The following is a 13,251-nucleotide window of genomic DNA, read 5'->3' as shown; positions in this document are numbered from 1 at the left end:
TCTGCATACCCAGGACGTTCTTCTGTATAATCTAGCTTATCTGTATACACTAGTGTATACAGACAGACTAGTGTATACAGCGGACCGACTAATGTGTACAAAAGACAGGCTAATGTATACAGATAGGCTAGATTATACAGAAGAACGTCCTGGGTATGCAGAGCGCTCAGCTTCAAGGTATGGCCAACGTGAGTAATATGAGGGACACTCCTCACCCCCGCCCCCACCTACCAGATCTGAGTTTCATCCCCTTGCCCTCTCTGCCCCGGTCATCTGGTGGCAGTTTTATGCACTCCCTGGCCCCCACCCATTCATAATCCTTACCGACCTTTCTTTCCGCTGCTCACAGGAACACACTGAATGACTTGTCTAATTAACCAACTTGTACAAGACACCGCTATCCTCCTGTCTGACACCGGTCCCCCTTGGAGGCTTTACCCCTCACTGTTTGGGTGGTCCCTGCCTCTCCCTGGATGCTCCACATATACCACAACGACATTGTCAGAGGGGCACCACTTGACAGGACACGGGGCTTTCATTCCGGTGGCATCTCCCATTGGAGGAAGGGATGATGGCCCCAACCCCTTGGCAGCAGGTTCTTTCATGTACAGACCAGGGCGGCTCATCTTCCCTTCTGGAGTCTTGACCTTAGATGGGGGAGTTGCACTTTGGGGGGTCTGAGTGATACCTAATGCGCTGTACTGGAAGGGCTTGACATTCCCGCATATGTGTCCCCTCCCCCTGGATGCGCCCCTTGTCCCCCCCTCTGACTCCCACCTACTCTTTGCTGACATTGCCTTCTGCAGCTTTCGGGGACCCTGGATGACTTATTTATTGAGCCTATTGGTACGAGACACTGCTTCCCTCCAGGGTGACTCTGGACCCCCTGGAGGATTTACCCCTTACTGTTTGGGCGGTCCCAGCCTCCCTCTGGATGCTCTACACAGCCCCCGATGGCGATGCAGGAGAGACACTAATTGGCGGGCCCCAGGACTGCTGCTCGGGTGAAGTCTCCCGTTGGATGGAGGGATGGTGGCCCCAGCCCCTTGCCTGCCGGATTTTCCATGCACCGACCAGGGCTGCTCCTCTTTCATCTTGATGTGGTGACCATGGAGGGGAGGAGTTGAAATTTATGGGGTCCGGGTGTTTGCTGGTGGGAGTGCGCTAAAGGACTTGACATTTCTGCATGTTTGTCCCCTCTCCCCTGTTTCCCCCCTCCCTTCCCCCCCTTCCCACCCTTCCCTTCCCTCCTTTCCCTCCCCCTTTCCCCCTTCCACTCCCCCTTTCCCCCCTTCCACTCCCCCTTTCCCCCCTTCCCTGCCCCTTTTCCCCCCGGGCCGTGGACGGGGGAGAGGGGGGTAAGGAGAGGACAATCTGCCAAAGGGAGAAATGCATTTGTCCGGGGACTGCATGTACTTTAGGGGTATGGGACGGGGGGTGGTGGATCCCATTCTGTGATGCCTTTTCTGTTGTGACGGGCTCCCTCGTGCATGCCTATGTTTAGGGCGAGCCGAGGAGACCCCTCAGTGCTGACAGTTATATGCTCTACCTCTGTTTTGGTTATACTATTGTTTTTTGTTTCTTTCATGTTACTGATTGTCTTTTATTTGCATACCGGTATCAGACGTGACATTTACCACTGCCGGGACTGGGGGGACTAGGATTCGGGGGCTCCCTCTCCGACCTGTCTACCCAATAACCCAAGTAGGACAGCGCTTTAAACCCAGTGTACATCTGGTAAGCGCTATAGCATAATTGTGCTGTTTTAGTATACCCTTCCTGTACTGTTGAGTGCGGACAACCCTTAATTTCCCTCTCCCCCTGGGGTTGAGGTGCCCGGCCTCTTTTTCCCTTTACCTTTCCTTCCATTTGCCCTTCCTTTCTCCCCCTTAGTTCCCGCCATGCATTACCTACCCAAAACCTACCTTGGTTCAACTTTCTTTGCTTTTCTCTGATGTCCCCCTCCCCCTCCCCGAGGAGCGATGGCAGACTCAGTCAAGGTCACCTCTCTAAACGTTAAGGGACTGAACTCCCCTGAAAAATGGTGGATCCTCCTGTGAGAACTGAACACATCCTGTACTGATGTGGCCTTTATACAAGAAACACATTTTAAAAATACTAGCCTCCCCTTTCTATGGTCGAGATCCTTCCCTAAGGTCTACCACTCTACTAACCCCTCCTCTCCATTCTGATCTCTAGCAGGCTCCCCTGGGTTCTCCAGGATTCTCTGGTGGACCCTGGGGGCCAATATCTTTTTCTTAGGGGCCACATTGGAGAGCGCCTTTTTACATTTGCCACTGTGTACGCTCCCAATGATCACCAAGACATGTTCCTCAGAACTACCCTGCACAGATTATGTGACTTTCGGGAGGGCCAATTGATATTAGGTGGGGACTTTAATGTCCCCTTTCGCCATCGGTTGACACTTCTGCCTCTTGCTCCTCGCTCCCTACCCCTCACCTAGGTCTCTATTCTGGCACCTTAATGAGAGCCTCCTCCAGATACCGGAAGTTTTAGCAGATGTGACCAGGGAATTGGACCTTTATTTCCAAGAAAACTAAAGCAGGACTGTGACCTGGGGATAATTTGGGAGGCTCACAAGTCAGTACTCCGCAGGGTACTTATCAGGCACGGGGCGCGCATCAAACGAACACGGAAGGAACAGCTTGCTAATCTGTTTCATGAACTTGCCTCTGTGTAAGCGAAACATAAACATACCCCCTTACGGACCTTAGAGATTGAATTGGGGACACTCCATACCCATATTGCTGTCCTACTCCATTATAAAGCGAAAGCGGCACTCCAGTTTTGTCATAAACTGACGTAGGAATCAGAGGACACATGCAGAAAAATCTTAGCCAGGTCGGTAAAGGAGTTGAAATTTGGCTCTTACATACCACAGTTGATAGATGAGAATGGCCAGAGGGCCTCTACCCCAACCCAAATAGTCGAAGTCTTTGAAAAATGTTACTCTGATCTCTACAACCTGCCCGATTCAGGGTCTGGACAGGACAATATAGACAGATATGTAACCGGTTCTGGTCTACCAACCCTCTCATCGGAATCACGGGAGTACTTGGAGGACCCGATCACACTGGAAGAAGTCCAGACGGCCGTGGGACCTCCGAAGGTGGGTAAGGCTCCGGGCCCTGACGGATATACCGCACAATACTTTAAGACCTTCCTCCCTATTCTCGGCCTGCGCTTGGTGAATTTATTTTCCTGAGGATACCCTTAGAGCCCACATCTCGTTGATAACTAAGGAGGGCAAGGACCCAGGCCTATGTGGGAGCTACAGACCCATTTCCCTCCAAAATTCGGTCCTAAAACTATTCTCTAACTCCTCGCCACGTGATTGGCACATCACTTGTAGTCCCTTATACATATTGACCAGTTAGGTTTTATTCCCACCAGGGAAGATAGGGACAACACCACTAAGGTGCTTACCCTGATCCGTAAAGCAAAGTCATCTGGGACCCCTTGTCTTTTCATGAGTACTGATGCCGAGAAGGCTTTTGATCGGGTCAAATGGACATTAATGTTCTCGGTCCTTCGCCATATAGGTCTGAGTGAACGGATGCTGGCATGGATAAGTAAGATATACTCACGTACTTACATTCCACCGGACATCGCGCGTACGTTTATGTTGAACTTCCCCCCACCCCTTGTCACTAAGATCCGCAGTTTGCTTCACGGGTGGCATTCTGGCCTCCATTCCTGGTTCAGCAGATGCAATCTCATTAAAATGAACATACTCCCTAAATTTACTTATCTTTTCCAAGCTCTCCCGATCCAGATTCCAGTCCTGTTTTTTAAGCAAGCTCAATCCTTGCTCACTCAATTTAACTGGGCCCACAAAAATCCCAGACTTAAGCGGTCACAGCTGACATTGTCTAAACAACAGGGAGGGTTTGTTCTCCCTAACTTGCGACGCTACTACCTGGCCTCCCATCTGGGGCATGTATTGGACTGGAATCGAAACAAACTTTCTAAGCTCACTCCCGAATTCCGCTAAGAAGCGCCATGTGGTGCTATAAGTATTCCCCCACAGAATTTATGTCACATCCCACTATAGGGGCTTAGTTGAAAGTCAGTCACCTGATCGCTACCCAAAACACACTCACGTCTTTGACTTCCCCCCTATTCCCTATACGTGGCCATCCAACCTTTGAACTGGGGACCCACTTAGAAATTCCAACCTAGACAATGCGTCTAAATTCGTCATTGATGGAAAATGGCCTTCTTTCTCAACCCTAACAGATCCGACAGGGCTTTTCCAACTGCCTTTTTGGAGAGCGGCGCAACTACATCATTTTCTCCATTCCATCCCCAATCCTCAAACGTTCGCCCGCCCTCAGTCGGAGTTTGAGACTCTATGCAGGAGCGAAGGCCCTTTGGCCCACATTCTCTCTCAAACAGATTACCCACACTTAACCTGTCTGTCCAACTGGGAAAAGGACCTTAATTGCTAATTTTCCCCAGCACAGAGACAACGCATTATCACTTTGGCTCTCAAAATGTCGCTGTGCACGAAGATACAGGAGACGAATTTTAAACTTCTCACCAGGTGGTATTTGACACCATCAAAGCTGCAGAAATGTTTCTCCTCTTCCTCGAACATATGCTGGAGGTGTGGAGAAGAAGAGGGCACGTTGCTGCACATTTTTTGGTCCTGCCTCAGCTTGGTGGACTTCTGGACAGAGATCCGATGCATAACACAAAAATTCACAGACTTCTCCATCCAGGAAGAGGCTGCATTCTTTCTCTTGCACCATTCACAGATTCCCATTAAAGTGGAGGGCCGGTTATAAAAAAAAAAAAAAAAAAAAAAAAAGTCAGCAGCTGCAAACACTGCAGCTGCTGACTTAATAAACACACTCACCTGTCCAGGGCGCCCGCGATGTCGGCCGCCCGAGGCCGACCCGTCCCTCGGCTCTCGGGTCCCGGCGCCGCCATCCCTTGTAAGGGAAACAGGCAGCGGAGCCTTATGGCTTCACTGCCCGTTTCCTACTGCGCATGCGCGAGTACCGCAGCTACTGCGCATGCGCGAGTCCCACAGCGCTTTCTGAATGGGACGCGCTGTGTTCTGGAACACACAGTTCCCAGAACACAGCGCGACTCATTACCCAGAAGACGCCGCGACGAAGACAGAAGACAGAAGATCTCCGCGGAGGAGGAAGAGGAAGATTAGGAGAAAGTGCCTAGCAACAGGCATTTCTGGTAAGTAAAAAAAAAAAATTTTTTTTCATTTTTTTTTTTTTTAGATGTTTTGTAATTTTTAACATTTTTTTGTTTTTCAGGGTGGCCCTCCCCTTTAAGAAGTACAAAAAAATCTATTTTACGGCATGTGATAAATGCGGCGAAATCCTGCATCTCTCTCTATTGGAAAAAATGTTCCCCCCCTTTCATTACCCACTGGCTTAGGAAAATAGAGGACATTAAAAAAAATGGAGGACTTGATCCTCACATCACAAGGTATACAAGAATTTTTTAAAAAAACCTGAGACATCTGGAATACCTTTATATTCTTGCTGGAAGGATGTCGCCTGCTATCGCCTTAGTGCTCTGAGCTTTCCTTGACTGGCCCCTTGGACAGTGGCTGCCATCGTGTCTCGTCCCCTCTTCTCCTTTTCTGATCTTTCAACCCTTCTCTTTTCTGCCTACCTCCCCTATCTCTCACCCCCTCCACCCCCTCTCTCTTTTGGAAATAGTGGAAAATTGGGAATGACGGCCCCACACCCCCCTCTGGATGGATTATGCCGGAGGGACCTGGGGGTTTGTGTGACCCTGGATCTTGGTACAGTACTTTATCCGTGCCTCGAATCATTGTGATTGATGGAAGGCAGACTCACAGTTGCGAATATACCTGTATCAAGTATTGTTCAGCTGCTTTTTGCTCTGTATTTCTCTGTTGCATTATGTACTCGGGGGACCGTCTTCCCCTATTTGGAGAAAAAATTATATTTGAAAAAAAAAAAGAAGCCTACGACACCTGGTATTCCCAGGCGGTTTCCCATACAGGCATTAACCAGGCCTGCTGGTCTGCTTAGCCTCCAAGATCAGACGAGATGGAACAGATTCAGGGTGATGTGGCCGTAGCCGATATCTTCAGGCACTCTCAACTCTCTTGACAAACACCAAGATGGTCACCTTGGAAACAAGCGGAAAAAAATAGGTCAATGGCCACAACATAAAAAGATGCCTACGGCATCTGGAAATCCCAGGCGGTCTCCCATCCAGGTACTAAACTGGTCCCAACCCTGCTTAGCCTCTGAGATCAGATGAGATTGGGCTCTTTTAGGGTGGTGTGGCCGTAGGAGATTTCTTCAGGCACTCTCAACCTTGACTAACGCCAATATGGTCACCTTGGGAAACAAACAAAAAAATCAAGTCAACGCCAACAACATGAGAAGAAGTCTACAGCACCTAGTATTCCCAGGTGGTCTCCCATCCAGGTATTAACAAGGCCCGACCCTGTTTAGTCTCTGAGATCAGATGAGATCTGTTGCTTTCAGGGTTATGTGGCCATAGGCGAGCTCTTCAAGCACTCTCAACCCTCTTGACAAACACCAAGATGGTCACCTTGGTAAACAAACAAAAAAAAAAAAACAAGTCAACGCCAACAACATAAAAATAAGCCTTCAGCACCTAGTATTCCCAGGTGGTCTCCAATCCAGGTACTAGCAAGGCCCGACCCTGTTTAGCCTCTGAGATCAGAGGAGATCGGGCGCTTTCAGGCTTATGTGCCCATAGGCAATCTCTTTGGGCACTCTCAACCCTCTTGACAAATGCCAAGATAGTCACCTTGGGAAACAAGCGAAAAAAAAACAGGTCAATGTCAACAACATAAAAAGAAGACTACGGCACCTGGTATTCCAAAGCCATCTCCCATCCAGGGACTAACTAGGCCCAACCCTTCTTAGCCTCAGAGATGCGAAGAGATAGGGCTCTTTCAGGGTGATGCTGCTGTAAGCGAACTCTTTGGGCACTCTCAACCCTCTTGACAAATGCCAAGATGGTCACCTTGGGAAACAAGCGAAAAAAAAACAAAACGAATCAAGGCCAACAACATAAAAAGAAGCCTACAATAACTGGTATTCCCAGGTGGTCTCCCATCCAGGTACTAACCAGGCCTGACTCTTCTTAGCCTCCAAGATCAGATGAGATTGGGTGCTTTCAGAGTGCTCGGACTCTTTCCCCATCACTAATGGGACGAGGCAGGGGTGTACTCTGTCTCCCCTAATTTTTATTCTGACACTGGAACCACTTATGTGTCACGTTCGGAATGACCCGAATATTACTGGCATATCCAAACCCTCGGCACACCACAAAATTGCGGCATGCGCTGACGATCTAATTTTTTTCGTCTCCAATCCACACATTTCGCTTCCCAATATACTCGCGGCTCTCCGGCGATACGGCAGCCTATCAAACTATAAAATCAATTGCACCGTCGGCTGTATTGAATATATCGGTCCCGGATGGTGAGGCCAGGAGGCTACGCTCCGCTTTTCCATTCTACTGAGCTGAAAAATCTATACGTTACCTGGGCGTTGACATCGCAGCGGATTTGGCGCAATTGTACCCGCTTAATTTTGTCCCTCTCCTGAATAGACTGAAATCTGATTTGGGAAACTGGCATGCTTTAACACTGACCCGGTTCGGGCGCTGTAATGCATTCAAAATGACGGCCCTCCCGCGGATCTTATACTTGTTTCAGACATTACCGATCCGGTTACCCCCAATTTTTTTCAGACAACTGCAGCTGCTGCTCCGGGACTTTATTTGGGCACGCAAACCGCCCAGAGCCCGTTTGCAATTGCTTGCCAGACCAAAGGACAAGGGGGGTCTGGGTCTCCCAGATCTGAGACAATACAACAGAGCGACTCTGCTAGCGAGAGTCGTTGATTGGCATTGTAATGGCCCACACAAGCAGTGGGTGGAGATGGAGATTGAGGATGGATCCATTCCCCTATTGACCTCCCCGTGGCTCCTGTCCTCCCTACCAAAAGACCTCAGAGATCACCCCGTAGTGGGAGCTACGTTGGCTGTTGTGCGGAGGTTGTTCCGCTGCACACACATTGCTCCCCTGCCGTCACCAATGACTCCGGTTATAGGTAATCCAGACTTCCCACCGGGATTTACCAACAATAAACTGCGACAGTTGACAGTGGTGGGGAAACAGCGTCTGGGAGAGGTGTGGCCCTCGGGGAGGGCTCCCGACCACGCAAACTGTCGCCGAGCTTTCTGACCCTCCGCTTGAATTGTTTAATGCTTATCAACTTCGTCACTTTCTTCTGGCCATACAAAGGGCCCCCTACACTCCTAGAGACCTGACGCCCTATGAGTCATCTGTCACAAAAAGGAACCTGTGCGACACACCCTCTCCCTCCTGTACAACATATTAAGTAGTCAGGAGGAAGAGTCGACCCCACCATTTATCCACAAATGGGAGATTGCATTTGGCAACACATTTACCCCACAACAGATAGGGAAGATCCTGACATTAGTACATAAAGCTTCCATCGCAAACCAATATCAAGAATCAGGATACAAGATAGTCTCACGCTGGTATAGAGTCCCATACCTTCTGAATAAAATGAATAGATCGATCCCGGATGTTTGTTGGAGGTGCAATTCAGATACGGGGACCATGGGACACATTTTCTGGGCATGCCCGGCCTTGAGGAACTTTTGGGTGGAGGTGACCGGGACGATAAAAACTCTCAGAAATGTAGATATCGCAGACAACCCAGCAGCGTGCCTTCTACACTTGACCGAACAGCCTGTTCGAAAATACAAAAAAACCCTCACGATGCAACTCCTGAACGCCGCCCGGGTCTGCTTTCCCACACTGTGGAGGCAGCCTCAGCCCCCATCCAAGGTGCTGTGGTATTCCAAAGTCAATCATATTCTCCGGATGGAAGAATTGACCGCCACCCTTCACAACACTGAAGAGGCATTTAGTGTTACATGGAGGCCCTGGAGGTATTTTACTGGTACTTGAGACTACATTCGGGAGGTGAGCAGCGCCCCTGTCCCAGAAAACGACTGAACATTTAACGTTTACCTACGTAGGCCATGTCTGCCCTGGGTGGCATTCCCCCCCCCCCCTCATTTTTTGTCTTTATTTTTCTATTTTTCCCAGCCGCCATCCCCCCCCTCCTCTCTCTCCGTCTTTGCACTCTCTTCTTCCCCCGTCCTCCCTTTTGACTATGCCTTGTCTCCTTACTAGCCTTTGGGACCCAGAAGAACCCCAGGGTTCTGGACACGACCGGCTCATATTTTACTCTGGTTCACGTAGGTCATGATAAGCTGGCTCGCTGTGGTCCCAGTTGTTCTCCATGATTACATTTGTCCGAACGGAGCTGCATTAGTTATACTGTACTACATGTCGGAGGTGGGGTTTCTCTCTTTTCTGCATGAAACTCTAGGACTCCCCTCTGAGAACCCAGAGTTATTTGGCTGCCTATTTTTTGTTACCATGTAATTGTGACCCTGGGTCATGCTGTATGGTTGACTGTTACATTTGTGTTGTTCTACTTATACTTAGTAAAAGAATAAAACAAAAAATAAAAAATAAGTCAATGCCAACAACTTAAAAAAAAAGCCTATGGCATCGAGAAATCTCAGGCGGTCTCCCATCCACGTACTAACCAGGTCCCAAACCTGCTTAGCCTCTGAGATCAAATGAGATTTGGCTCTTTCAGGGTGATGCAGCCATAGTAGATTTTTTCAGGCACGCTCAACCCTCTTGACAAACGCCAAGATGGTCACCTTGGGAAACAAACAAAAAAAACAAGTCAATGCCAACATAAAAAGAAGCCTACCGCACCTAGTATTTCCACGCGGTCTCCCATCCAGGTATTAACAAGGCGCGTCCCTTTCTAGCCTCTGAGATCAGCGGAGATTGGGCGCTTTCAGGGTGATGTGTCCATAGGCAATCTCTTTGGGCACTCTCATCCCTCTTGAAAAATGCCAAAACCCTGGGAAACAAGCGAAAAAAAACAGGTCAACGCCAACAACATAAAAAGAAGAATACGGCACCTGGTATTCCAAGGCCGTCTCCCATTCAAGTACTAACTAGGCCCAACCCTTCTTAGCCTCTGAGATCAGAAGAGATAGGGTGCTTTCAGGGTGATGTGGCTGTAAGCGATCTCTTTAGGCACTCTCAACCCTCTTGACAAATGGCAAGATGATCACTTTGGGAAACAAGCGAAAAAAACAGGTCAACACCAACAACATAAAAAGAAGCCTGCGGCATCTGGAAAACCCAGGCGGTCTCCCATCCAGGTACAAACCAGGCCCAACCCTGCTTAGCCTCTGAGACCAAGCGAGATTGGGCGCTTTCAGGTTGTTGTGCTCGTAGGCAATTTCTTTGTGCACTCTCAACCCTCTTGACACATGCCAAGATGGTCACCTTGGGAAACAAGGGAAAATAAAACAGGTCAACGCCGACAACATAATGAGAAGCCTATGGCACCTGGTATTCCCAAGCTGTCTCCCATCCAGGAACTAACCAGGCCCATCGCTGCTTAGCCTTCGAGATCAGATGAGATTGGGCTCTTTCAGGGTGATTTGGCCGTAGGCACTCTCTTTGGGCACTCTGAAGCCTCTTGACAAAGGCCAAGATGGTCACCTTGGGAAACAAGCTAAAAAAAACAGGTCAAAGCCAACAACATAAAAAGAAGCCTACGGCATCCAGTATTCCCAGGCGATCTCCCAATCAAGACACTAACCAGACCAGATCCTTCTATGGCACCTGGTCTTCCCAGGCAGTCTCCCATCCAGGTACTAACCAGGCCTGATGCTGCTTAGCCTCTGAAATCAGACGAGATCGGGTGCTTTCAGGTTGATGTGGCCGTAAGCGTTCTCTTCAAGACACGCCCAACCCTCTTGACAAACGGCAAGATGGTCGCCTTGAGAAACAAGCAAAAAAAACAGGTCAAAGCCAACAACATAAAAAGAAGCCTATGGGCTTACAGTGGACCCTAAAAGATGGGACCCACTAGCTCTGTCATGGTTCGGACGCTGTAATGTGTTGAAGATGAACGCGTTGCCACGACTTCTGTATCTACTACAAGCCTTACCTATCAAAATACCCCAGACTTTCTTTCATGCGGTTCGCTCAATCTTTATCAAGTTCCTCTGGCGTGGAAAACATATGCGTATTGGTAGGGCAATGCTATTGCGACCGAAATTGCGGGGAGGTATTGGCTTCCCGGACCCTGCTCTTTATTACACAGCGACGCACATGACACCGGTGTTGACTGGTGCCGGTGTTCTGCCATATACTGTCCGGCCATGATATAGTGTCTGCGCCGTACTGCGCATGCGCAGTACGGAGCAGACGAAGCTTCGGAGATTTTCATGCGCGGTGAGTGGAGGTGGTAGCCCCACCATCCAAGTGGACATAGGGTTGTGAATATTAGAGGGCCCCTCGCAGGCGAGCTTCGCTCGCCACGCTTCGGGCTTGGCCTCGCTGCGCATGCGCAGTACACAGCGGACACTATCCGATGGGGGACCATATGTGATAAGACACCGGCATGGGGAACTGAAGCTATGGGTCAAGCTAGAGCAGGAGATGGTGCGGGTTCCACTGGCTGGTCTGCCTTGGGCGGGGAGGCCATTGGAGCCCTGTGTGACTACTCACCCGTTAATTGGCCCCTCGCTCGCCGAGATGGATAGTTTTTTTCACCTTTCCCACCTGACTAACTTCCCTTCTCCTATGACCCCAATTATTGGACATCCTAGATTCCCTCCGGGCCTGTCTGACCAGGCCTTTACCAGGCAAGCCCCGAAAGGGCTTCTGAGAGAAGCCCTATTTCTTGGACCCACGGGCTTGATTCCCATGGGGACCATACTGCTAGAGCAAGTACCTGTTGCATTGGATATATATATATATATTGGACCTATATGTTTCAGGGTGGCCTGCATAAAGTGCCAGGCCACCCTGTCAAAGGCCTTCTCCACGTCCGTTGACAACATAAGCAAGGGCCTTCCCTGTACATGCGCCGCATGGATTAAATTGAGGACTCGGGCCGTATTGTCTCTAGCTTCCGACTTATTTTTATTTTTTTGCTTGTTTCCCAAGGTGACCATCTTGGCGTTTGTCAAGAGGGTTGAAAGTGCCTGAAGAGATTGCCTACAGGCACATCACCCTGAAAGCACCCGATCACGTTTGATGTTGGAAGCTAAGAAGAGTCAGGCCTTGTTAGTACCTGGAGGGGAGACCGCCTGGGAATACCAGGTGTCGTAGACTTCTTTTTATGTTGTTGGCGTTGACCTGTTTTTTTTCCGCTTGTTTCCCAAAGTGACCATCTTGGTGTTTGTCAAGAGGGTTGAGAGTGCCTGAAGAGATTGCCTGTGGCCACATCACTCTGAAAGCACCCAATCTCGTCTGACCTTGGAGGCTAAGAAGAGTCGGGCCTGGTTAGTACCTGGATGGGAGACCACCTGGGAATACCAGTTATTGTAGGCTTCTTTTTATGTTGTTGGCGTTGATTCGTTTTTTTTTTTTTGCTTGTTTCCCAAGGTGACCATCTTGGCATTTGTCAAGAGGGATGAGAGTGCCCAAAGAGATCGCTTACAGCAGCATCACCCTGAAAGAGCCCTATCTCTTCTCTTCTCTGAGGCTAAGAAGGGTTGGGCCTAGTTAGTACCTGGATGGGAGATGGCGTTGGAATACCAGGTGCCGTATTCTTCTTTTTATGTTGTTGACATTGACCTGTTTTTTTTCGCTTGTATCTCAAGGTGACTATCTTGGCATTTGTCAAGAGGGTTGAGAATGCCCAAAGAGATTGCCTATGGGCACATAACCCTGAAAGCGCCCGATCTCCTCTGATCTCAGAAGCTAAACAGGGTTGGGCCTTGCTAGTACCTGGATTGGAGACCACCTGGGAATACTAGGTGCTGTAGGCTTCTTTTTATGTTGTTGGCCTTGACCTGGTTTTTTTTTCACTTGTTTCCCAAGGTGACCATCTTGGCGTTTGTCAAGAGGGTTGAGAGTACCCAAAGAGATCACCTACGGCCCCATCACCCTGAAAGCGCCCAATCTCGTCTGATCTCGGATGCTAAACAGTGTCGGGCCTGGTTAGTACCTGGATGGGAGACCGCCTGGAAATACCAGATGCCATAGGCTTTTTTTTTTTTTTTTTTATTTAGTAGTATGCGACATACAATGCAAAGGCAACTTCACAGAATGTGTGATACAAATAGTTACAAACAAACGATCATATTGCATGGATATCA

The 13,251-nt window shown here is 49.2% G+C and overlaps 6 pseudogenes; 3 read left to right on the top strand and 3 right to left on the bottom strand.

Moving 5' to 3' along the window:
- Positions 1 to 6,199: 6,199 nt before the first annotated feature.
- On the bottom strand, positions 6,200 to 6,319 carry LOC143937082 (5S ribosomal RNA; annotated as a pseudogene).
- Positions 6,320 to 6,414: 95 nt separating this feature from the next.
- LOC143936782 (5S ribosomal RNA) lies at positions 6,415 to 6,533 on the bottom strand (annotated as a pseudogene).
- A 3,938-nt stretch (positions 6,534 to 10,471) lies between these two features.
- Positions 10,472 to 10,590, bottom strand: LOC143936891 (5S ribosomal RNA; annotated as a pseudogene).
- A 1,772-nt stretch (positions 10,591 to 12,362) lies between these two features.
- On the top strand, positions 12,363 to 12,481 carry LOC143937343 (5S ribosomal RNA; annotated as a pseudogene).
- A 321-nt stretch (positions 12,482 to 12,802) lies between these two features.
- LOC143936360 (5S ribosomal RNA) lies at positions 12,803 to 12,921 on the top strand (annotated as a pseudogene).
- Positions 12,922 to 13,022: 101 nt separating this feature from the next.
- On the top strand, positions 13,023 to 13,141 carry LOC143936657 (5S ribosomal RNA; annotated as a pseudogene).
- Positions 13,142 to 13,251: the final 110 nt, after the last annotated feature.

This window comes from Lithobates pipiens, unplaced genomic scaffold (genome assembly GCF_037356315.1).
Source record: "Lithobates pipiens isolate NorthernLeopardFrog02 unplaced genomic scaffold, aLitPip1_a1.2 Scaffold_28, whole genome shotgun sequence".
NCBI lineage: Eukaryota > Metazoa > Chordata > Amphibia > Anura > Ranidae > Lithobates > Lithobates pipiens.
This window is presented reverse-complemented; position numbering and strand designations above follow the sequence as displayed.